General features: G+C 47.5%; 1 protein-coding gene across 1 annotated transcript in view; it reads right to left on the bottom strand.

Annotated features, from left to right (window-relative positions):
• LOC119227872 (NLR family CARD domain-containing protein 3-like) overlaps positions 1–23668 on the bottom strand; it is a 58322-nt gene extending 34654 nt beyond the window's left edge. Inside the window, exon 1 of the mRNA XM_062557455.1 lies at positions 23562–23668. The gene's annotated coding sequence lies outside the window, so the exon portion shown is untranslated. The remainder of the gene's footprint in view (positions 1–23561) is intronic.
• Positions 23669–26816: the final 3148 nt, after the last annotated feature.

Here is a 26816-nt window from a genome sequence, read left to right as displayed (position 1 = left end):
GGGTTAAATCAGCTGATCTGGGTTTAACAGTTATTCCGTTGTGTTCTGATGTATTTGTATTAACATTTTAGAAGTGTGTGTTTGTCACTGAAGTCCTTAGCTCACATCTTCATGACCTTCATGGCCTCAGAAGAATGTGTCACATCAAAGAGGATTTCCACATGTGGTAGAAAACAACAGGACGAGGAAATAGGAGCCATAGGAAAGGCCAAAAGGAAACGGTTTAGCCACTACACATATAGTGCTTTACATGTTGCTACTCAAAGACACTTCACAGTAAAACCAGCACATTTACCACATCACTACAGATACAGCAATAAAACCAACACATAAAACAGTCAAATTAAAAGACACTAAAACAGAGTGTACAACTTTCCTAGTAAGGAGATATTTTTAAATCCTTCCACATTCAGTCGATTGTCTGTCAGATTTTTTCTCTGTTTAATTACAGCTGCCGTATTCCTTGTTTTGCGTCTTATATGCTTCACCTCCTCATATATTTGATCAGTAGCTGATCAGCAGGTGAGAAATATGCTGCGCGGCGTCTTCTCCATTTCAGCATCAGTGAATGTGTGATGGACACCGTGGTCTACTTAAGAAAGCTGTGGACCTGCACTGATCCCAGATATGTGACCTGGATCCACTGAGCTCCTCCTTCTCAGCGCGACTCAGAAAACGTGCAACAGATTAAGATCAAACTAAGTCAAGCTGAGCTTAATCTCTTTCTTTATTGTACTTTTGTGCAATACCCCCCTGGTCCACAATCAGCTGTTGGTTCTTCACTGAGTATCTGTGGCCGACTGTCACCTGTAGTTTCAACAAGTCCAACTTATCATCCAGGGATCTGGCTCTCAGTGCAAAGCACCACAACCTGAAGCTGAGCTCCTTTAAAACACCAAACATTCCTGCTGTGATGATCCATCAAGACGGTTTGAACATATTGTTTCTTTAACTGTTTGTCATTTAGTAATAACGTGTGACTAAAGGACAACACACACTGGAGGCAGATGATCAGCTTCTAAACATCATCATCCTGACTACTCTTCCTCACTATTTCTGTCTGTGTTGATGGGGAAACAGTTTGATGAGTCTCTGGTAGTTTGAGGTCAGCTTGGTGTCTCAGGGTCACATGACCAGACTGACAGTGGGACAGAGAAAAGGTCTCCAGCTCTCCCTCCTCTACCAGACTGATGGTCTGTGGCTGCAGCCTCTTCATACCTGAGAGTCTTCAGTCTCCAGTGAGGATCCTCCAGTCCATCAGACAGCAGCTTCACTCCTGAGTCTCCTGGATGGTTGTAGCTCAGGTCCAGCTCTCTCAGGTGGGAGGGGTTGGAGCTCAGAGCTGAGACCAGAGAAGCACAGCCTTCCTCTGTGATCAGACAGCCTGACAGGCTGCAGACACACAAACCAACACACATGTCACATGACCTGAGGGAGCTGTGAGGGCTGGAAGGTCACTGCAGCACTGAGATACTGTTGGCTAGTGAGGGATCATGTGACCATTATTGCTTACTGGTTTCCAGACAGAACAAAAGACACAAAAAGCCCATTAAACTGTACATCAACAATCTTATAACTGATAAATAAATTTTACCAACATTTCTATTTCTAACATTTCAGTGAAAACAAACTCTAACAAATGTTTATGGAAGTATTTGGAAAATAAATATTTCATTGAAATCATACAAGAATTATATAAAGTAAAAAATGTACAATTGATGTAAATAAAGACCAAGTAGACATTGAATACTGACCTGAGAGTCTCCAGGTCACAGTGTGGACTCTTCAGTCCATCACACAGCAGCTTCACTCTTGAATCCTCCAGGTGGTTGTTACTCAGATCCAGTTCTCTCAGACTAGAGGACTGGGAGCTGAGGACTGAGGACAGAACTTCACAGCTTCTCTCTGAGAGGTTACAGCCACTGAGTCTGAAGAGACAACAACCAACAAGAAAAATAACATTTGTGTTAAAATGAAATTCTCTTTAGTGATGAGTTTGAACTAAAATGAAATCATGATGATCAAAGAATGATGAATATTTTTACAACTGTTCTTTTTATAATTTAAAACAAGAGGAAAACATCAGTTAATTTGCTTTACTGTTAACAGGAAGGTCTGTAGTATCAGTATCAGGACGAGGAAGGAAGATTTAATGTTGTTAAATAGAGCTGAAAATACAAAGTTAAGCTTCTCTATCCTCCATCTGACTCGTTTTAAAGAAAGATAAAAAAAAATAATCTTTATTTTCTGATTTCATGTTTTTCATGTTCTGAATCAGAAATAAACAACCATGATGTTGACATGAAGTCATGATGAATGAATCTAACTCTGTACTTACAGAACTTTGTTGGAGGCTTTGACCACTGGCAGCAGCCTCAGAAGAGCCTCCTCTGAAGCAGAGAATTTCTTCAGGTCAAACACCTCCAGATCTTCTTGTGATGACAGTAAGATGAAGACCAGAGCTGACCACTGAGCAGGAGACAGTTTATCTGTGGAGAGACGTCCTGATCCAAGGGACCGTTGAATCTCCTCCACTAGAGAAGCATCATTCAGTTCATTCAGACAGTGGAACAGATTGATGCTTTTCTCTGGAGACACATTCTTAGTGATCTTCTCCTTGATGTACTGGACTTTCTTCCGATTGGTCGTTGAGCGACTTCCTGTCTGTGTCAGCAGACCTCCTAGGAGAGTCTGATTGGTCTCCAGAGAAAGACCCAGGAGGAAGCGGAGGAACAAGTCCAGGTGTCCATTAGGACTCTGTAAGGCCTGGTCCACAGCACTCTGGTAGAGACGCATTGGTCCAGGTTCTCCTGACAGCAGATTGACACCAGAGCTAAAGAAGGTCAGATGGACATGAAGGGCAGCCAGAAACTCCTGAACACTCAGATGGACGAAGCAGAACACCTTGTCCTGGTACAGTCCTCTCTCCTCTCTGAAGATCTGAGTGAACACTCCTGAGCACACTGAGGCTGCTCTGATATCGATGCCACACTCTGTCAGGTCGGATTCATAGAAGATCAGGTGGCCTTTCTGCAGCTGATCAAAGGCCAGTTTTCCCAGAGACTCAATCATCTTCCTGCTCTCTGGACTCCAGTGTGGATCCGTCTCAGCTCCTCCATCGTACTTGACCTTCTTCACTATGGACTGAACCACCAGGAAGTGGATGTACATCTCAGTCAGGGTCTTGGGCAGATCTCCTCCCTCTCTGGTCTTCAACACCTCCTCCAGAACTACAGCAGTGATCCAGCAGAAGACTGGGATGTGGCACATGATGTGGAGGCTTCGTGAGGTCTTGATGTGAGAGATGATCCTGCTGGCCTGCTCCTCATCTCTGAACCTCTTCCTGAAGTACTCCTCCTTCTGGAGGTCAGTGAACCCTCTGACCTCTGTCACCATGCCAACACACTCAGGAGGGATCTGATTGGCTGCTGCAGGCCGTGTGGTTATCCAGAGGCGAGCAGAGGGAAGCAGCTTCCCCCTGATGAGGTTTGTGAGGAGCACATCCACTGAGGAGGTCTCTGTGACATCAGTCAGGATCTCATTGTTGTGGAAGTCCAGAGGAAGTCGACACTCATCCAGACCGTCAAAGATGAACACAACCTGGAACTCTTCAAACCTGCAGATTCCTGCTGCTCTGGTTTCACTGAAGAAGTGATGAACAAGTCCCACCAAGCTGAACTTCTTCTCTCTCAGCACATTCAGCTCTCTGAAGGTGAATGGAAATGTGAACTGTATGTCCTGGTGGTCTTTGTCTTCAGCCCAGTCCAGAGTGAACTTCTGTGTTAAGACTGTTTTCCCAATGCCAGCCACTCCCTTAGTCATCACTGTTCTGATTAGTTCTTCTCCTCCAGCTGAGGCTTTGAGGAGGTCTTCTTGTCTGATGGTGGTTTCTGGTCTGCCTGGTCTCCTGGATGCTGTTTCAATCTGTCTGACCTCATGTTCTTCATTGACCTCTGCAGTCCCTCCCTCTGTGATGTAGAGCTCTGTGTAGATCTCATTCAGAAGAGTTGGGTTTCCTGCTTTAGCGATGCCCTCAAACACACACTGGAACTTCTTCTTCAGGTTGGATTTGAGTTCACGCTGACAAACTGCAGCAGAAAGTCCTGAATGAAGACGACAAAGAAGATAAATGAGTCACAGAATAGATTTTAACATGTCCTTTCCTCAGAGAATGACTCCATGAATACATGAATATATTCTGTCCATCTCTTGAGACATTAGTGAAGGTCTCATTCATCGTGTTGAGGGAAAATGTGTGAAACTGAGAAATTGGATAAGTAGGGATACAACTAGATTAAAAATATAGTGTATGTGGACACTAGGAGGAGAACAGGATGGTCAGCTGACCAGACTGAGCCAGTTAGTCCAGCATCAACAACCAGATAGAAGGTCTAGTGAAGGACAAGAGGAAGAATAGTAGGACGACAACAGGAGGAGAGTTACGTAGTTAGATTGAGGGGAGAGCTTCACTCAATCAATGGTCAAAAGATGTATGAACTATGTGTTGTATCATCACCTCGTTGGTGTCTTTCTGGAAAGAGCTCGGTTTATTTGAGTGTTTTGTGGTTCCAATAAATCTCTTACTTGAAGATTTCAGGTCTCCAGTGGGTTCTATGTGTGTTACTGAAGGTTCTTGGTCTGTGAGGGTGTGTGGGTCCTCATCACCAGTCAGATAGATCAAGTCAGTGAGTTAGAGAATACGTAGAAAATAGTTGAAACTAAGAATGAATGAATCCACAACATCAGCAAGTCTTTAGAGAAACCCTCTTACTGCTCTGCAGACGCTCAGCCAGATCTTCCTGCTTCATTCTCCTCAGGAAGTGCACTGAGATCTTCTCAAATGCCTCCCTGCTCCTCCTCTGCTCTTCATCCAGCACCTCCTCATCCTCCTTCTCTGAGGACTCTGGGTAATCTGAACTCACAACCTTCTGGATCTTCTTCAGCTCGTTCTTCACAAAGGTGAGGATGTTCTCCTCCAACAGCTGGAACAGAACATTCTATGAATGACACCAACTAGAACCATGGAAGCCACCATCAGGTCCATGTTGGACAGATGGACAATCCACTGGTCTACAAAGTGGAGCATGGAGATGATGGTGAACTGAGAGATGTTTAAGTAGTTGTTCATGTACACACCATGAAGATGAAGTCCAGGTGGGTTTGATGCTGATGGGAAGACTCTGTGGGAACTTCTGAGCTCTCCTGGTCCTCTCTGTAGAGGAACATCAACCATTAGCTCATATGTTGTTTGGACCATCAACACCAACACAACATTAGGTAAAGATATTGGCTTCTTTCATGATTGATCACCATGGAAACCAGATGCTGAAGACTGATGACGGACAGTCTATTAGTTGAGTGACAGTGTTTACATCTGAGGATGTTAACAGTTAATGATTCACACTTTAACACATAAGGACCAATTAGATGAAGATAAGAAGTTCTGTCATGATGGATCGTCATGGAAACAACACTTTAAACAATGAACGAACATTTCTGTGATTTACAACTGAGGATCAGAAAACTTCTTCATCTGTTTAAGAACTTACTGTGGATCATAAGAACAGCCTCCATCTTTGAAGTTATTCCTTCCATTCATAGACTGATCATCTTTGAAGTCAATCGGATGATCAATAGACCGATCACTCTTCAAGGACACACAGCTGGGTTCAGGAGACTTTCTTCTTTTCTGATGTGAACTGAAAGAAACACTGAGATTACATCATCACATCATCATCTAATCATGAAGCATCATCTCACATGGTGTCCGTCCTCACAGAGACCAAAACAAGGTAAAGGTCCATGACGTGAGGTCTGGATGTGGACCACATGACTGTAGTGGTCTAGGTCTATTGGTCCTGCTGGTTCCACTGAGAATCAACAGCTCACTGTGTTCTTCACCAGTCAGTTTGGTTTAGTCCCAACAGGTCTCACCAAGTCCTCCATGGAGCTCTCCCTCCCTCACTGGACTCTGCTGAAGGGCTCTGGAGCAAGAAACCCAGAACCTCCACCAGAGAGTCTGGTAGAAACACCTCACCATCAGCCTGAGACCCTCACCTTGCATCAGCAGAGGGACAGACCCCTTTGAAGAATAGAGGATGATCCATAGACCAGTTACTCTTCATGGACACACAGCTGGGTCCAGGTCCTGGTAGAGGTTCTGGTCTCTGATGGGTCCTGGTCACACATGTAGAACCAGAGTCAGTGAGTCAAAGACGTTGGGACATGGAGACGAGTGGAGGACAGTTGGAGATGGTCCTCTCACCTCTGAGATTTGGTCTGTCTGTCATGTCCCCCACACAGAGGGGCTTCAGAGGGAGGGACACTGTCCTCTGGGTCCTCAGCCTGATTCATAGCAGAGTCCACACCTTCACACCTTCATAACAACCTGCTGGGAGATCTAACACATTATTCATCTTCATCAGGACAAACTCACAGAGCTCATTCACCTCACATTCACGTCACAGCAGCAGATGCTGTCGGCCTCTGTCACACAATCCCAACCTGCTCCCTCAGGCGACTGTGGCTTGGATCCCAGGTCCTGTTGACCTGTGTCCATGTGTCCTTGAGCAGGACACTTCACCCACATTGCTGCTGTGGCTGTGAGTCCTGTGTGAATGTTGGTCACTAATGGACAGGTGTCTCTGTGTGGTAGCTGCTGTCATTCATCAGTGTGTGAATGATGACATGAAGCCTTAAAGCGCTTTGAAGGGTCAGAAGACTAGAAAAGAGAAACAAGTTCATTCCATCCACCATTTAGCAAACAGACTCACAGACTCACATCTGTCACAGTGTTTGAGTCCTTCATGAATCATTTCCTTAAGTCAGCTTTGGATGAATGAAACGGCCCAAAGGAATTACCCAGAAGTCATTGTGACGTTAAAAAAGTGTGTTCAGGGTTGTATATTAGTGTGTGTCTGTTCACCTGTGGAGGGGGGTTGTTTGGAGCATGGCTGCAGGGTGAGCATGGGGAAAAACTTTCTTTTGACCGTCAGCGTCACCATCGTTAACGTCATCGTCACTTTAACGGAGTTACTTGTGTTTTTGATACTCACTTGACCAATAAAATGCATCCGGTAAAATAAGCGATTGGTGTATGTTTTCTCAGTGAAACGAAGCTAACATCAAATACTTCAGTGCGACGCGTCATTAGTATGATCCCCTCATGTCTTAGCCTGCTGCGGCTTTTGGATATTGTTTATTGTGTATAAGCCGCTATAATTTTGTCAAAAGAAAGTTTTTTGAAGCGCGGAAATGTATTGTCGTGATAACGCTGGATGTCTGAGATCGCTTTCAAAGTTGTAAACAATAGACGTGAACGCTCAGACTCGCGTAAAGCCCATTAAATCACAAATTTGCTGTTACTATGCCGTTTGTAATCACAGCGCTTCTATTGAAAGGTACACGTCTATAAATATTGTGCATTGTTTGTACTCCCCGGTAGGCTTAGTAGTACTTTCGCATAAGGTGATTGTACCGTTTGTTTGTTTTGGGACCTTTTGTAGGGTTTTTGTTCGTGCGTCAAGCGGGTGAAGCATTGCGCTTGGGAGTGCCGCCGTAGTTCTCGTTCTAAGACGGTTAGTCTGGTTTGAGGCTATCGGTATTTAGGTACATAAATACCCACCGGTAGTACGCACAGAAGACTAGGGTTGAGTCTAGTTTAGCCTCGGTGGAAGTTAGGGGGAATCAAAACAATGCACTGTAGCTGTACTATTTTCAGGTGGAAATACAAATTATAAAAGAGCGCTATGTCTTAACGTCATTAGCAGATATTTTTTGTGATTTATTGGATTTTTTGTAAATGGAAAATGGAGTTGAATGACACCAGCCAAGTTGAGAAAAGACAAATAACACTTACACCCAAAGCCTTTGAGCACAATTTGGAAAAGCTCCAAGAAGAACGTCAAGTAAAAATAAGGAAGATTAAAGGTGCAATAAGAGAAATTAAAACTCTAATGCAAAGGGCGGATAATGCTAGAAAAATACGGTCATGCCTTGATAATGTATCAAGCTTGTTTAAAGTAGCAAGTCATCTTCATGGTGTTGTGGCTTCTATGCTCCCACCTGAAGAACAAGAAAAAAAAAATGATTGGTTTGTCAGTATTGAAGAACATACAATTTATTTTGTATAGGAGACCAATAAATGGCTGCTTGAGGTGCCAGACACAGCAGAAGAGTGCGTTGTCGCACCATGTTTAGGATCTGTTCCCAACAATGAGGCAGGTATTGTGGAAAATGTAGTAGATGACATTAGACCGATTGATAGTGTTTCTAATGTATCAGTGAAGTCAAAGAGGCGCAGTTCAGTAGTAAGTAATTCTATGTTGACTACTTCATCAGCTAGATTAAGGGCTGAAGCTGAGATAGCTGCTCTTATGGCTCGTCAAAGAATGCTGAGTCAGAAACATGCCCTGGAAGAACAGCAGGAAGTATTGAGGAAGAAAAAGGAGGAGCTGGACCTGGACACGGAGCTGGCAGTATCTATGGCTAAAGTGAGTGTGTTCAAGGCTTCAGAAGGATCCTGTGTGTCTAATGTTTCCGTCAAATCAGATGGGATGAACTCTTATTTGGAAAGAGAAAAGGGAACACAGTTAAGACCTGATGCTGTCAAATTCGTGCCTGAGTTCAACACCCAACCATGGGAGACAGAGGCTGAAAGTGAAGCTTTGCTTTCAGGTTATTCTGCTGTAAGGCCTAAGACACACAGCAGAAGGGAGCCGCCTGCTGCTGTGACCTGGCCCGGTCCGTCTGCTTTCCCTCGTGGATACACTAAGGCAAGGTCACTACTTCAAGAACATTTTGGCAATCCATTCAAAGTAGCCTCCGCTTATATGGATAAGGTGCTTTCATGGCCGATGGCTAAAGCTGAAGATATCGAGGCTTTGCAGGCGTATAGTCTAATGTTACAGGAATGTTGCAATTCCATGGGGACTGCCGCAAAAGATCTGGATGTACCTACGAATATGCAAAACATTGTGAAAAAGCTGGCTGATGGCTGTGGCTGGTGATATTCAGGAGAAGTTTCGCCATAGAGCTACATTTTCAGACATTGTGGAGTTTGTTGAGAGGCAAGTCAAGATAGCAAGTGACCCTCTTTTTGGAAATATACAAGATACACCTATGACAGCAAGAAAGGAATTAAAAATAGTCAAGTTGCACTCCTCTCAAACTGGTTCAATGGCTAGAGGCATTAGTTTTGCCACTACCGTGACACCTGCTGAGAAGAAAGTGGAGTCTGGAAACAAAATAGAGAAGAACTCGCTTGTGAAAGTTTGTTTGTTCTGTGGAGCTGGACATTCGTTGGATGTTTGTCTTTCTTTAGGTAAAAGGACACAAGATGAAAAATTTTCCTTTTTGAAGGAGAACTGTATATGCTTTGGATGTCTGTGCGTTGGGCATATGAGTAAAGATTGCAGAAAACGTCTAATATGTAGAGTCTGCAATTATAGACACCCCACGTTGTTGCATTTCCACCCCAAAGCAAAACAAAAGAGTTCGACTCAGGCCAATGGTGGCTTTGAACCAGTCACAGAAGGCGCTGTTGTGTCTGTTCAGTCCAGTGGCTTAACTGGGGCCGGTAAGCAGGACTGTACACTTTCTATCTTGCCTGTTCAGGTGAAATCCAAAAGTGGGCAAGAGACCTTGGTCACGTATGCGTTTCTAGGTCCGGGGAGTACTGCCTCGTTTTGCACAGAGCGACTCATGAATCTCAAACTCAATCTTATAGGGAAGAAGCTCGGAATACTCCTTAGAACTATGGGGCAGGAGAAGGTGGTGGAAAGTTACAAGTTCTCAGACTTGGAAGTCTCCAAGATGGATTCTGACAGCTTTTGTGACCTGCCTGAGATTTTCACTCAAAGAAGCATGCCTGTTCATAGAGGTAACATTCCACGCTCAAAAGACCTCCAAAGATGGCCGCACCTGAGACACATACAAATACCAGAGATTGACGCTGACGTGGACCTTTTGATCGGCACTAACGTCCCTCAAGCTCTGGAGGTAGTTCGAGCCGTGAACGGCGGCCCTTATGCAATTAAAACCATTCTGGGTTGGACCGTGAATGGTCCGCTGCGAGGAGATAATCAGATCCGTGATCAGTGTTCACAGCCCGACATCTCAGTTAATCGCATCTCCGTGGCGAGACTTGATGAGCTTTGGGAAAAACTACTGAAGGTGGATTTTCCTGAAAATCTGCATGATGACCAACCTGGTCTGTCAAGAGAGGATAGGCGCTTCATTGAGTCAGTTTCTAAATCTGCTAAGCTCATTGATGGTCATTATAATATCGGTTTGCCGGTAAGACAAAGATCCCTCAAAATGCCAAACAATAAGACAATCGTAGAGCAGCGTACGTTGAGTCTAAAAAGGCGTTTGAACAAAGATCTATCTTTTCGCTCCAACTACATTACATTCATGTCTGGCATGCTGACTAATGGCTACGCAGAGAGAGTTCCTACTGAGCAGCTGGCCCGTTGTGATGGAAGGGTGTGGTATGTACCCCATCATGGGGTGTATCATTCCAAGAAGAAAAAGCTGCGAGTAGTTTTTGATTGTGGGGTCACGTTTCGGGGGATGTCTTTGAATTATCAGCTTCTTCGGGGACCAGATCTCACAAATTCGTTAGTGGGAGTCATCACAAGATTCCGCAAAGAACCTGTCGTGCTCATGGCTGATATTGAAGCCATGTTTCATCAGGTCAGGGTGCCAGTTGAAGACTCTGACTTGTTGAGATTCTTGTGGTGCCCAGATGGAGATTGTACTCAGGAGCTAGTGGAGTACAGAATGAGGGTGCATCTATTCGGTGCTACTTCCTCTCCTAGCTGTGCCTGTCTCGCCCTGAGGAAGTGTGCTGAAGACAATCAAAAGTGCTTGAGTCCTGTGGCAGTTAACACTGTACTGCACAATTTCTACGTCGACGATTGTTTGGTGTCTGTTGGCTCTGAAGAGGAAGCAGTATCTTTATGTCAAGAGCTCTGTGCCTTGTGTGCTAAAGGAGGTTTTATCCGTGGAGGACATGGTCATGGCAGAGTTAAATATTGTCCGTTTCTGTCAAAGGGTGAAGTTTACGGAGGAACTGTCCCATTTGAAGAAAGGAGAGTGTGTAGGAAGGACAAGTCATCTTTACAAGCTCAACCCAATCCTGAATGGTGATCTCATCAGGGTTGGGGGACGGCTCAGTAGAGCAGCAATGCCACTTGAAGCGAAACATCCAGTTATACTGGCTAAAGATCAACATGTTTCTAATCTTATCCTTGCTCATGTACATCAAGAAACAGGCCATGGTGGCCGAAATCATATGCTTTCTCATTTGCGTCAGAAGTATTGGATTCCTGGTGCCTGCGTTGCCATTAGAAGGGTTCTGAGCATATGTGTTATCTGCCGTAAACTGTCTGCTTCTCCTGGACATCAGAAAATGGCTGATCTTCCTCACAACCGAATTACTCCTGATGAGCCTCCTTTCAGTCGTGTTCGGTTAGACTGTTTTGGACCATTTGAAGTTAAGCGTGGAAGATCTGTGATCAAGAGGTATGGGCTTATTTTTACATGCCTGGCAATACGAGCCATACACCTTGAAGTTCTTTCGTCTTTAGACACGGACTCTTTCATTAATAGTTTCAGAAGGTTCATGGCGAGACGTGGTCAAGTCCTAGAAATTTGTTCAGATAACGGCACTAACTTTGTGGGCGCTGAACGTGAATTGAGGCATGCCATTGAAAATCTTGAATCATGACCTTATAATGTACTGTTGCGAAAAGGGTGTTAAATGGGTTTTCAATCCCCCACCAGCATCACACCATGGAGGCGTTTGGGAAAGATTAATTCGATCAGTTCGTAGAGTGCTGAACTTTGAAGGGTTTTTTCATATTTTGGGGAGTTTTTCCTGTGCCGAAGTGAGGGTTTCGGGACAGAGGATGTTGCATGTGTAAAGCCCACTGAGGCAAATTTGTAATGCTCTGCGAGCATCTGAAAGAAAATGGCGAAAATACAAACAACGACTGGTCTTCAACCTTCCGAAATACTCCCACACCACACCGCTTCTCCGTTCACTTCATTGGTTACCAGTAGCTGCCCGCATCCAGTTCAAAACATTGGTACTGACGTACCATGCTGTGAATGGATCGGGACCAGTCTACATCCAGGACATGGTGAAACCCTACATCCCAACCCGCACACTTCGATCTGCATCTGCAAAGCGGCTTGTTCCTCCCTCACTGAGAGAAAAGCACTCGACGAGATCGCGACTCTTTGCTGTCCTGGCTCCCAGATGGTGGAATGAGCTCTCCGATGACATCAGGACTGCAGAGAGCCTCTACATCTTCCGTCGAAAACTCAAGACACACCTCTTTAGACTCTACCTTGACTAAAACACTAGCAAACCGTAGCACTAACAAATTATAGCACTTAAATTGTACTTATAATGGCACTTTTCTATAACATGTTTTGTAACTGCTTATTTGACGAAAAATGTATCTTGTTACTTGTTTTCTGTTCTGTTGTTTTTTTTGTATCTATGTGAAAATGCACTTATTGTACGTCGCTTTGGATAAAAGCGTAAGCTAAATGACATGTAATGTAATGTAAATCCGCAGCAGAACTTCAGCTTCAATGAAACTCTGAAGCGCGGAAAAATTCCACGTATAAATTATTGTATAGTTCTCTGTAAGATATTTGATGTGTGGTCAGCAGCTTGCTGTACGAGGACCACTACACTGATTATCAGCCTGTTGATGTTTGAGTAAAAAGACAAACGGTAGGTGTGTGTGTGCATTAAAATATTTTAGTATAATAGTTTATTTTTTGTTACTGTATCCAACCTCCTCCTCCTAAAATGATAAAGCTATTTATTTTATGATATATATATATATATATATATATATATATATATATATATAATGTGACACAAGGTCCTGAGCCCTTGTCAGCGTCGCCCTGGAAACAGAGCAGACACACCTGGACCTGCTCATCACGGACTGAGCGGCCACACCTGCGTGCCATCAGGCGCGGGCTTGATAAGCCTCAGTGGCACACACCGGGGGGGAGGAAGATGTCCCGCAGGACCCGAGTAACAAGTCTTATGTTATTTTCCCCGAGAGAGCAGTGGGTGACCGCGATCCCTCCGTCCCCTTGGACTCCACGGACGCCGCGGACGCACGCAGCACCGCGCCCCGGGAAGGCGACCGAGAGAGGAGCGAGCACCAGGGAAAAATCCCTCACGCACTCAAATAAAATCCGCCCTTCGGGGCACTCACCGTGACCCTTGTGCCGTGTGTTTCTTCGCCCCCGTCACACTGGTGGAGAATGCGGGCACAGCGCTGAAGAAGCACTGACCAGGGTTTCACCCCATACGGATTGCTCCGGACGTTTTTTTTTTGTTTTTTTTTTCACGGTGAGTTCATTCACGTCCCCCGTCTGGTTTCCTCCCGTGGCGTCCGCCCCCCGGAAGATGGAGGACCTACTCAAACACCTCACAGAGATGAGCATGCGCCAGCAACAACTCGCCGAGCATATGGCCTCCCGACAAAGCAACACGGAGCGGGAGCTTGCCGCCCTACGCCTGGGCGAGACCCCGCGGACTCCGCCACCGGATCCCCGTGCCCAGGCCGCACAGCTGATTCCGAAGATGACTGCGCAGGATGACGTCGAGACCTTCCTCCAGATGTTTGAGGCAATTGCCACCCGAGAGGCCTGGCCCAGGGACGAGTGGACGCGTATCATGACGCCGTTGCTGACCGGAGAAGCATAACGAGCGTACTTCATGCTTCCCCCGGAGCGGGGCGGCTCATATGAGGAGCTGAAGAAGGAAATCCTGGGGCGACTGGGGTTATCGCCCCTTAGCGCCGCTCAACTCTTCCACGACTGGGCATATAACACACGGCGGCCGGCCCGTGCCCAAGTCACGGACCTCTCACGCCTGGTCCAGCACTGGCTACTGGCCGGGGGCCCCACCGCACAGCAGGTAGCGGAGCGGGTCGTGGTCGATCGCCTGTTACGGGCACTTCCTCGCCCTCTCCGCCAGGCAGCCGGCATGCGGCACCCCACCAACGTCGACGAGTTGGTAGAAGCCATCGAGCTGGCGGAGGCCACCCAACGCCGGGAGGTTGGAGAGAGAGAGCTGTTCTTTCCCCGCCGGGAAACCCGGGAGCAACGCACGCCAGAACGCGTCCAGCGACCAGTAAGCAAACCGGCGGTTTCTGGCCCGCAGGACGAATCTATGCCCACCGAAGCGCCACCGACCCCTGGACGGGCTTGGCTGACTAACTGTGCCGGGCACGCGGAGGCTCCGAAACAGGCCCCGCAGGCGGAAGTGAGGATATGTGGCCGACCATTCCTCGCCCTCCTGGACTCGGGCAGCGCGGTCACCCTCGTCCGGCCCACCGTCCTTCCTCCTCGACCCGAGCCCAAAGCCCGCCTGCCCATCACCTGCATCCACGGCGATACCAGAGAGGTGCCATCGCGGCGCATCACCATCGCGGCGCTGCCCGGGGCATGGCCGGTGGAAGTGGGGATTGTCAGGCATCTACCGGTGCCGGTCCTGCTAGGGAGAGATTGGCCGGGCTTCGACCGCCTCCTAGCCACCACCAGACAGCCGGCTAGCCCCGCCTGGAACCGCCCACCGCGCCCCGCGCCTAGTAGGCCCAGACGACTCCCCGCGCTGCTGGCCTCGGATAGCCCCAGGGAGGGTGAGTCATCCCACCATAACCCTAATCTGTACTTTGACCTCTTCCAGCAGGTGTCTGGGGCTGGGGGGTTCGCCAGGGAGCAGCATGAGGATGATCGCCTAAAGCACTGCTGGTCCCAGGTGAGGGTTGCCGATGGGAAGGAACTCCAACCGGCACCTCACCCCACGCCCCACTTCGTGATAAAGAACGGCCTGCTTTTCTGTGTCGCGCAACGAAAGGGGGAAGAAAAAACCTTGCTGGTGGTCCCCCGGACAAAGACTCAGGCAGTGATCGAACTAGCGCATGCGCACCCCATGGCCGGCCACCTGGGGGCCCAGAACACAGCCCAACGCATACGCGATCGGTTCCACTGGCCGGGTCTGGATGCTGAGGTCAAGCGCTTCTGTCAAGCCTGTCCCACTTGCCAACGGACGTCGCCACGGACCCCGGCCCCGAGCCCACTGATTCCACTGCCCATCATCGAGGTGCCCTTCGAGCGAATTGGGATGGACCTGGTGGGGCCGCTGCCGAAGTCTGCCCGGGGACACGAACACGTCTTGGTCATCCTAGACTACGCCACCCGCTACCCGGAGGCCATCCCCCTCCGTAAAGCCACCGCCAAAGCCATTGCCCAGGAGCTGTTCCTGCTGAGTAGTCGGGTCGGTCTACCCTCCCAGATCCTGACTGACCAAGGCACCCCATTTATGTCCCGGGTGATGGCTGACCTCTGCAAGCTCCTCCAGATTAAGCGGCTCCGCACCACCGTGTACCACCCGCAGACGGATGGCCTGGTTGAGCGGTTTAACCAGACGCTAAAGCAGATGCTGCGTCGAGTGGCGGCAGAGGACAGGCGGGACTGGGACAAGATGCTGCCGTACATCCTGTTTGGCATCCGAGAAGTACCCCAGGCGTCCACCGGCTTAACCCCATTCGAGCTCCTCTTCGGCCGACAGCCCCGCGGTCTACTCGACGTCGCCAGAGAAGCTTGGGAGAAGCAGCAGCCGGCGCCCCACCGAACCACGGTGGAGCACGTCCGGGAGATGCGGGAGCGGATCGACAGGGTCATGCCCCTCGTCCGGGAACACCTGGCCAAGGCCCAACAATCCCAGCAACGGCACTACAACCAGGCGGCCCAGCCACGGTAGTTCCAGCCTGGTGACCACGTCATTGTTCTAGTCCCCACCGCCGCCTGCAAGTTCCTGGCCAACTGGCAGGGCCCCTACACAGTCACCGAGAAGATGGGCCCGGTTACCTACCGAGTCCGGCAGCCGGGGAGACGGAAGGAGGACCAAATCTACCACATAAACCTCCTGAAGCGCTGGGTTGGGACCGGACCCCAGCTGGCGGCTCTCGCCCACCTACCCCCCGTGGCTGTCGACATGGACCCCCAGCTATCGGCGGCCCAAAAATTGGAGCTGCAACACTTGGTGAGTCAGTTCACCGATGTGTTCTCTCCCCAGCCGGGGCGGACCCAAGTACTCAAGCACGATATCCGCACAGCTCCCGGAGTCATCATCCGGCAGCGGCCCTATCGCGTCCCGGAGGCTCGACGACACGCTATCGAGGAAGAGGTACAGGAGATGCTGAGGTTGGGGACCATTGAGCCTTCACGCAGCCCGTGGTCCAGCCCGATCGTCCTGGTACCGAAGCCCGATGGCACCTTCCGGTTTTGCAACGACTTTCACCGCCTCAATGAGGTCTCTGAGTTCGACAGCTACCCGATGCCGCGGGTCGATGAGCTGTTGGATCGCCTAGGAAGGGCCCGGTTCATCTCAACCCTGGACCTCACCAAGGGGTACTGGCAGGTCCCATTAACCGAGCAGGCCAAGCCGAAGACCGCGTTCTCCACCCCGAGCGGACACTGGCAGTACCGGGTCCATCCCTTTGGCCTGCACGGGGCCCCCGCCACCTTCCAACGCCTCATGGACGTCCTCCTGCGGCCTCACCAAAGTTATGCGGCGGCCTATCTGGACGATGTGGTGGTTCACTCAGAGACCTGGGAGGACCACCTAGAGCGTCTGCGGAAGGTGCTGTCGGAGCTACGCCGGGCTGGGCTGACCGCCAACCCCCGCAAGTGTCACCTGGCCCTCGCCGAAGCCAAGTACCTGGGGTATCAGGTTGGCCGGGGCCTTATCCGGCCCCAGGAGAAGAAGGTGTCGGCTATCCTCTCGGCAACGCGGCCCACTACAAAGACACAGGTACGGGCCTTTTTGGGGTTGGCGGGATACTACCGCTGTTTTATCCCTAACTTCTCCTCCTTAGCCTCTCCCCTGACAGACCTGACCAGGAAGGGGCAACCGGAGAAGGTTCCGTGGAACCCGGAGACAGAAAACGCGTTCCGGCGGATAAAAACAGCCCTCACGTCGGCCGCGGTGCTCCGAGCCCCCGACTTCAACAGCCCCTTCCTGGTACAGACGGATGCATCAGATACCGGGTTGGGAGCAGTCCTCTCCCAGGTCCTCAACGGCGAGGAACACCCGGTGGTCTATATCAGCCGGAAGCTGACCCCGGCCGAGCAACGGTACGCGACCGTCGAAAGAGAGGCGTTGGCAGCCAAGTGGGCAGTCCTGGAGCTCCGCTACTACCTCCTCGGCCACCACTTCACCCTGATCACGGACCACGCCCCTCTACAGTGGATGGCCCGGGTCAAGGATACCAACGCCAGGGTGACGCGGTGGTTCCTCGCCCTTCAGGATTTCCGCTTCACGGTACAACACCGAGCGGGGAAGGAAAACGCCAACGCCGATGGCCTATCAAGGTTATGGTCAGCGTTTGCGGACCGGTCAGGCTCCACCCCCCACCCTGCCCCAATCTCCCCGTTTCTCCACAAGATAGGACGACGCTTAGGGGGGGGGAATGTGACACAAGGTCCTGAGCCCTTGTCAGCGTCGCCCTGGAAACAGAGCAGACACACCTGCACTTGCTCATCACGGGCTGAGCGGCCACACCTGCGTGCCATCAGGCGCGGGCTTGATAAGCCTCAGTGGCACACACCGGGGGGGAGGAAGATGTCCCGCAGGACCCGAGTAACAAGTCTTATGTTATTTTACCCCAGAGAGCAGTGGGTGACCGCGATCCCTCCGTCCCCTTGGACTCCACGGACGCCGCGGACGCACGCAGCACCGCGCCCCGGGAAGGCGACCGAGAGAGGAGCGAGCACCAGGGAAAAATCCCTCACGCACTCAAATAAAATCCGCCCTTCGGGGCACTCACCGTGACCCTTGTGCCGTGTGTTTCTTCGCCCCCGTCACAATATATATATATATATATATATATATATATATCATATATGGTGCTCAATATTATCTATACCATTTATATATACCAGCTTGTTAATAGTAAAATATTTAAGTCAAAAACTAAATTAAAACGTATTAGGAAGACAAGCTGACGTGGTGAAGTCATCAAGTCAGCTGCTGTTCCAATTACAGAAACGTCTGTTCTCCGTTCTCTAGAACCTGCGAGTCAGGACCATAGACATGTATAGAAAGGCTAGATGGCTTACCGGCGCTGAGAGCCAATGGGACCCGACGATGTCACACGGCGGCCATCTTAGGACAGGACCGCTCGTCCAGTTATAACATTAAAGTCTTTTGTGCATGTAGTGCTGAAATAACTATTTTGCTCAATTTTCAACCGATTTTCAAACGGCTTGGTGTGTCATAAACGTCAGGGATGCGGCTATTTAACTGCATACTTGTGAAAAATTATCGCCACGGAGTTTATTAAGAAAATAATATATTAAGTAGGTTAATAAGGTTTGGAATAAACAAAACCGTTTGTAAATCAGTCAAAAATTCAGCAAGTTACGAGCATTTTAGTTGGCATATATCACTCACCTTCCGTCCACAGCAGCAGGGAGCAGCAGCGCGGTCTCCTGACCTAAGATGGCTGCCAAGTGACGACACAGCCGACTCCGCCTTGAGCCATCTAGCCTTTCTATACATGTCTATGGTCAGGACGCCCGAGTCCGTCTCCCGAGTCTGTTCTCGCGGGAACGCGAGTCCGATCTCGCCGTCTCAGGTATTGAGAAAGGGCCCGAGTATTATACGAGTAATACGAGTCAATATCTGTGGTCGGATTGAATAAATGTCCTCATTGGGTAGCTGTCTGTGTCTGCGTTCTGTGATTGGCTGGTAGTCACAGCGCCCCTCCCCTACACACACACTGTTTGTGTTGCTGTGTCCCGCTCGGCTCACTCACACACAGAACTCCTCTCTCCCTCCCTCAGTCAGCATGTTACATGTCCCCATGTTTTGTGTCTCTGCCTTTAACTGTGAGTGGGGGTAGTGTTTTGTTTTTTTCATGGCTTACAGGTGTGCAGTGCTGGTTGGCTGTTGGCGAGGAGACGTGGCCGTATAAAACCTGGGGAGCAATCAGCTAACGAGCTGGTGGCCTATATAACCAGCCTGGTTGAGGAACAGAGGGGAGAGAGAAAGAGGCTGTGTTTGTTGTATGGCCTGGCTAACATTGTTTTGTTTGAGATCTGGTCGAGTGAGACCCAATGGTACTCTACCTCAGTTCTGGAGAAGGGGTAGGTAGTTCTGCCCATGGGTGTACATTTTCCATCACGTAGGTAAACCTTTGTTACACACACTAAGTTAGCTGGGTGGGGTCACCCCTGTAGTTTTTTTTGGAATAGAGAGGTGAGCTGGTTAGGGATAGATTGTGTTAGGCAGGGAAAGGGGGGTAGAACAAAAGGGACCTTTTGTTTATTTCCTTACTTTGACCCCAATCCCCACAATCCCCTTCTCCTCCCTGATTTGGTTATGTGTGTACCTTTTTGTTGTGTTGTTATTTGTTTGTGTCACCTACTAAATGTCCCACGGGGACCAAACACAAATTTTACGTGTCAGGCCTCATTTGTTTCAGCTGCACCCCCCCCCCACACTACTTCACTGTCCACTACTGATTATACAGGGGGCGCCAGCACAGGTTTTTACGTTCCCCACCGGTAAAACGAGTTCCAACCTAGGTGGGAACGTAACATGGGGGCTCGTCCGGGATCTTTTGAATCAGCCTGTGCACACACTCTGTGTTTGTAGCTTTGGATTGTGTAAAGTGTGGTAGTGGGTTTAGTGTGTTTGTTTAGGGTGACTCATAAAATGGCCACCTTTGATGTAAAAGACTTTCTGGATAACCCTACATGGGAGGATTTTGAAAATTGTAGGAGAGTGGAATTAGAATCCTTGGCAGCCCAGTTGGGTGTCTCTGTGCCAAGGGGATTTGATAAGGCGGAGGCACGTGCTTTAGTGTTAGCCGCACTGCTTGAACAGCAGGTGCTAGTTTTGTCTCAACCTGTGTTTGAGGAGGGGGTGGATACTCCGGGGTCCCCGGATAGACCTCCTGAGGCTGAGTATAAGGCCCCGGCCACCTTGCCTCGGTTTGATCCCTTCTCTCCCATGCCTCCTGCTGTACCGCAACAGCTGGACGCCGAAGAGAGGGCTCAGATCCGAAAAGAAGAGCTCCAGCACAAGTTGGAGATGCGTAAACTGGAGTTGGAAGCTGAGAGGGATATCCGAATAAGGCAGATGGATTTTGAACTGCGAAAATTGGAATTGGACGCAGAGAGGGCGAGGCTTGCCGCTGCTTCTGCCATGCCCCCTGGGGGATCTTCCGCTCAGGGCGCTGCAAATACATTTGACATCAGCCGGCATATTGCTTTAGTTCCTCAATTTTGTGAGTCTGAGGTAGATTCGTACTTCAGTCCATTTGAACGTATAGCAGTGGCCTTAAATTGGCCTAGGGACGTGTGGCCACTGTTACTTCAGTGTAAATTGTCTGGTAAGGCGCAGGAGGTGCTGGGTACCCTCTCCCTTGTTGATAGTCTTAACTATGACATTGTTAAGGCTACTGTGCTACGTGGATATGAGCTGGTGCCAGAGGCTTATCGCCAAAAGTTTCGACGGCACACCAAATCCACTATAAAAACCTTTGTTGAATTTGCGAGAGAAAAGGAGTCCCTATTGGACAAATGGTGTTTGGCAAGTAAAGTTAAAACTTTTGAAAGTCTTCGTGAGTTAATTTTGTTGGAGGAATTTAAAAACAGCCTTCCAGAGCGGTTGGTTGTATACATTAACGAACAAAAGGTTAATAAGTTATCGGAAGCTGCGGTGCTGGCCGATGAATTTGTGTTAACACATAAAACTGTGTTTCCCACTCACCGTAGTGAAACTAGACCAGTTGTTTCTGCACCTGCCTATAACTCCCCTCGTTACCCAGTACATGCACGACCATCTCAAAAGGAGGAGCGTGCATGCTTTTACTGTCATAAGGTTGGGCATGTCATTGCCGATTGTGTGACTTTAAAACGCAAGTCCCCACCCTCAACCCCTAAACACCCCAAAGGTGTGGGGTTAATCACGATGGCTACACAGGGCACGGTACAAGAGAGTTCTGCCGTTCGACCGAGTGGTTGTGACCCAACGTATGACCCGTTCATATTTAAAGGCTTTGTTTCCCTGACAGGTGATTCTAAGGACCAGGAGCCCATTTTGATATTGAGAGATACTGGGGCGGCTCAGTCTATAATTCTCTCAAGTGTTCTGCCCTGGTCAAATGAGTCTTACTGTGGTTCTAGTGTATTGTTGAGGGGGATTGAAATGGGTTGTGTCCCTGTCCCCTTACACACTGTCCATTTGGTTTCAGATTTGGTGAGTGGATGCTTCAGAGTTGGTGTACAGTCCCAACTTCCCATAAATGGGGTGGCTCTGATCATGGGTAATGATCCAGCAGGAGGTAAAGTTGTGCCAGTGTTGGAGGTAATAGACAAGCCAGATGTGCAGTCTAGTGGAGATGTTTTGGCCACTACATTTCCTGAGGCCTTTCCTGCATGCGTAATTACGCGTGCCCAGTCGCGTCGCTTGGGTAGCATGCTTGACCTATCTGACTCTGTGCTTGCCCCTATGTGGACTGGAGAAGAAGTCCCGTGTTCTACTTCTATGATCCCAAGTAGTTCAGCAAAGGTTGCTCTTGAGGTAGAAAAGAAAATGGATTCCACTGGTGACGATTTAAGAGTACCATTGACTAGGGAAAAGCTAATAGCTTCCCAAAAAGAGGATCTGAGCTTAGCTAAATGTTTTGCCTCTGTCGTGAAGTTGGGGGAAACCACTACGACAGGTGTGAAATATTACTTGAAGGACGGTCTGCTAATGAGAATATGGACTCCCCGTACGGATCCAGGGAAGGATTGGAGTTCGGTTTTCCAGATTGTAGTTCCAACCTTGTTTTGGACAGGTTCGCGGGTCTTTCACGATAAATTAGAAGGATTTCTTCGGCTTCAGGATTATTTTTTTACTTCGGTTTGTTGTTCTTAACTAGTAGAGTTCAGGTAAACGTGGGGCTTGTTAAGACGTCGTGCTTAAGAATGCGACTCGCGTTGTGTTGTGTCTCCGTTTTTTTTTTTTTTTTTTACTTAACACACTTCCCCTCGCTCTCTCATGATCTTCAGTGATCAGAATAATGAGGGATAAACATAAATGAACATAAGAATTAAGAAGGAATGCTGTTTTAACCGCAGAAATGCGTAGGTACAGTACAGTGTTTTTCAAGTTCATGTATGATTGGTCATATCACCTATTAATCAAGCTCCCTGCGAAGGGTCAATTGCATGCTTAAGAAAAGAGCATAGCGGTTAAAGCCCCGCCCATTTCAAAACAACCCCACAAGTTACGGGTTAAATCCATCCTTCTTTCGGGTTAGGCCCGCCCACTTTCGGGTTAGGCCCCGCCCAATCAGAGTATAGATACAGATAATGCTGTACTCGCTCATCTCTAATTATCATGAGGGATTTCACTCTTTGTGAGGCTTCGTTCAACAGTAACCTTCGTGTGCGTCATAGAGCACAACAAGAACCTGTGATGCTATTGGCTGCTCTGATTGCTGCCCAATAGGAAATACATTAATTATTGTTATAAATATAAAACGTGACTAAAGACCTTTTCACAATCATTTTTAATGTTAAAAATATTTGTCGGGGACCCCCCAAACTCAAAAGATAAATTCTTATAGGGGGTCCCTAATGACCCGGGACCCCCCCAGACCTCTCTCGTTTCGAACCCTGATTAAAAGGAGCTCGTTGTTGGAAGTCTGAGACCTGCCTTCAGTGACAAGATCTTGTACTTCCTTCATGAAAGTGCTCCTTAACCAATGTTCTGTTTACTGGACATTAAATAGGATCCAGTGGTCGTGGTTGTGAAACAAAATGTAATGACATTACATTGCATTAGAATTAAGTTAATTAAAATAATGCAAAAGCAGACTTTATCAAAATGTGTAGTATAACAAGAACAATCCCATGAACATATGACATGATTTTGGGGGGAAGCTGTAATAAATAATTACAGCTTTACTTCAGAATTGATTATTAAATATTAGCCCTAATAAAAAGTCAGAAGCACATTTAATGATAATATTGGATGTGGTACAACACAAATAACCCCATAGATGTAAGGAATGACTTTGGTCTTGCTAAACTTTATAAGAGTGAAGCTATTTAATAATGTTTACATTAAATACTCAGTAATGAATCAAAAGCACATTTCATCAAAATAACTACTTTGGTACAACAATAATAATCCCACTTATATATAAATGCTTGTGGTCGTGCTACCATTCATTACAGTGAAGGTATGGAATATTTCTGTAATATAGTTTAAACGCATTGTACGTGTCAGACGGTCACTGCGCACATTGAGGACGATTCGTCCAGCTCACTGAGCGTCTTTTTGATAAAGTTCTGATTAATCTGGGTTGTAGTTGGTTGTCTCCATGGTTACAGAAAGGTGTCGTTCGTGTTTTAACGTTGTTTGACCAGCTTTTCAACCGTGAATCTGAATCTTTAAACAATCACACGTTCACAACCATCAATGATGTCACTCATCCAACCACTGCTGCACTTACCGAGCTTGTAGACATGAACTTCCTCAGTGAGCCGCTCTCTTCTGTCCTCAGCAGGTCTGTAGAAAAGGAGCTTGGTGCTTCACTTCAACTTCCTTCAGACGCAGTGACCTCAGACTGTTTCTACTCTTTACTCCACTTGTTGGGGAGGAACAACTTACCCACAAAGCAGTGTCACGCTGAGATGTCAATCATTTACCTTCATGACAAAGTGCAGCTTCCTCTCAAGTACATGTTGTTACAAGCAGGCTTCAATGGCAGTAAACATGGCACTTTGAACCCTGTGGCTCATATATCTGTGTGCAAAGGATTGTTTCCACATCTTAACCTCAGTTCTTATCTCCACTTGTTTGTAATGATTCAAACCTTCAACTGAGGATGACCTTCATGTGAGGGAATGAAAGCTCAGTGTTATCATGATGTTCAATATTTATGGCAGGTAGAATTCAGTTGAAATATTCCACAACAACAGCCATAAAGAAGCCTGCTTGCGTACAGTAAAATGTGACTGAATGTAGAACACAAACTGTAATTCCTCCATCAACCCCCCAAGGAGGAAAAAACACCAGCACTCTGAAAACAAGCTACCAAAAGTCAAGGAAAAGATATATTCACATTTTCATAATGTTGCGATTTGTATTAATATTTTTCTTTTATTTAATTTCCATGACCACATATTTCCTGCGTTTCTGCTTTCACTCATTTTATTTGATCATAATTTACATTCTTTTTGGAAGTACATACACACACAAACATATTATTAAATCCATCTTTAAATGAATTAATCAGGCTGCAGGTGAAAGTGTCTCCTTCCACACTGTGTGTCAAATAACTCCCCCCCCCCCCCGAGAACTGCTGTGCGCAACGAGAAGTGGACCATTGTAGACGTGAAAACAACAAAGCACCAAGAGCTGTGTGTGTGTGTGTGTTTGTTTGTGTGTGTGTGTGTGTGTGTGTTTGTTTGTGTGTGTGTGTGTGTGTGTGGATTCCCCATCAAACATTTTCAAATTTTAAATTCATTAAATAAATGAATAACAAACTACTAACTTAATGCATAACTGACGGGACGACTCACCTGGAGGCCCAAAACCAGAGCAAGATGGCCGACACCCACCTAGCGGTCACATGACCAAGTGAGGTCATCAACTCACGTCTAAAAGCAGCTGTTGTTCTTCTCTTGTTTGTACAACAAATAGTTCCAGTTCCTTCATCGACTCAATGAGAAATTGTAGAATCAAAATGTGAAACTTTCACAATGTTTGTTTGGTCCAAACTTCAACATTTTTACAAATAAACTATAATTATGAACATGTTTAAAGGAAAGGGTTCACATTGGTGACATCATGTATATTTTAGACCATCATATTGTACAGAGGTGTCAAATGTATTCACTGGTTTCAAAACTTTTTAAAGTATAAAAGCATAAATGACCATTAAGGACAAACTTAATGTGTAACCTCCATTATAATATGACGGGGAGGTGCCTTCAGATCACGTGACCTGCCGTCCAGATGATGGACACATGACGACATTCAGAGAGGCGACGCTGAACCAGCAGAGGGACTGTTAGTAGGTAGGCTTACTCCTTTGGCCTACCTTTGCAGCGGAATAATAATACCACAGGATGAACAGACGTGCAGGCGTTTATCTCTTCAGCCATTGAACTGCAGTGGCCCCCCATGGTTCACTGCTTCATGGGGGGAGTCAGACCTCTTCTGGATGGGGGGGGCACCGCTGTTATAATGATGGGAAACACTGAACTGGCAGCAACACTGAACTGGCAGCGGTCGGTTTTCCAAACATTGGACAAATGACCAGTTTTTTCAGCCTTTATGAACAAATAAAGAACCTTAGTGTTCATTTCTAAAGCCGCGCATTAAGACACAACGTTACGTCACTTTATTTATGACGGTGAAAAGTAAAAAGGTCAAACCCTTGGTCATGAAGAGACTCATTTAACGTGACATGGACTTTACATGAGGAGGAAGAGGAGGGTCCAGGTGAGATCGGCTTGTACCGTCCTGATAAAGGATCCTCCCACCGAACACTTTCCACACGCGGCGTCCCTCTGATTTGTGTCTTCTGCAGCCGCATCACGCAGAAAACCACCAGGGTGTCTGGATGGTTCATGTTTATACTTCTCATCCAACCAAAATCAAAGTCACTCAATCCGGACGGCGTGATTCATCCAGAGAGGGTTTTTTGTGTGTTTTTGAACGATGACGAAGCGAAAACAAGTCAAAATGAAACAGGAGTAACGAGGCTGTTTTTATGTATGAATGAGATGTCCAATCCATCTACTGTTGGAATGAATGTTGAATATTTAACTGCTGTGTGTTTGACGCCCTTTTGTTTTGCATTTGCACCATCATCGTCTTTGGCAGGTTGAGTTTCTTCAGCTGCCTCAGGAAGAACATCCTCTGCTGAGCCTTCTTGGTGATGGAGCTGATGTTCAGCTCCCACTTGAGGTCCTGGTGATGATGGAGCCCAGGAAACGGAAGGAGTCCACAGGGGTGACGGGGGAGTCACACAGGGTGAGGGGGGGAAGGTGGGGCTGCGTTCTTCCTGAAGTCCACGACTATCTCCACTGTCTTCAGGGCGTTGAGCTCCAGGTTGTTCTGGCTGCACCACGTCACCAGGTGGTCAGACTCCCACCTGTAGGCGGACTCGTCCCCACCAGAGATCAGTCCAATGAGGGTGGTGTCATCTGCAAACTTCAGGAGCTTGAAGGACTGGTGACTGGAGGAGCATTTAAATGTAAACTAATACAATATGTAAATTTAAATAATGTTTTACATGAAAGCACATATACCTGAAGTCTGGAGTATTTGTGGTACTTTATGTCTTCTGACCCCTCAGAGGAGTCATGTGGCCCTTCAAAGGGACGCGCCCCTCAGGTTGAGTGACTACTGCAGTAATATAAGTAGAAAACAAGGTTTCCTTTTCATGAAGTATTGATGATGGTAATAAAGCTGCTTCAGTCACTGAGGCGATGAGAAGGTAAAGGGCGACACCTCGTGGTCACAATCTGAACTGCACCACACAAAACCACTTAAAACTCATCAAAAAGTGATTTTACATATAAACACAGAGGTAAATAAATGAGTCAAAGTATTTCTATTACAGTGTAGACACATTGATAACAGCCTGCTGATGAACATTCACACTTTTCTTAACAAGGTTATAGATGGAATGCAGTGGGTCATTTCTCCACCTGGCCACCAGGTGAGCTCTGATGTATTTAAGCCTCGTTCCCAG

This window comes from Pungitius pungitius, chromosome 14 (assembly GCF_949316345.1).
Source record: "Pungitius pungitius chromosome 14, fPunPun2.1, whole genome shotgun sequence".
Taxonomy (NCBI): Eukaryota; Metazoa; Chordata; class Actinopteri; order Perciformes; family Gasterosteidae; genus Pungitius; species Pungitius pungitius.
Note: the sequence above shows the minus strand (reverse complement) of the source record. Positions and strands in the feature narration are given on the sequence as shown.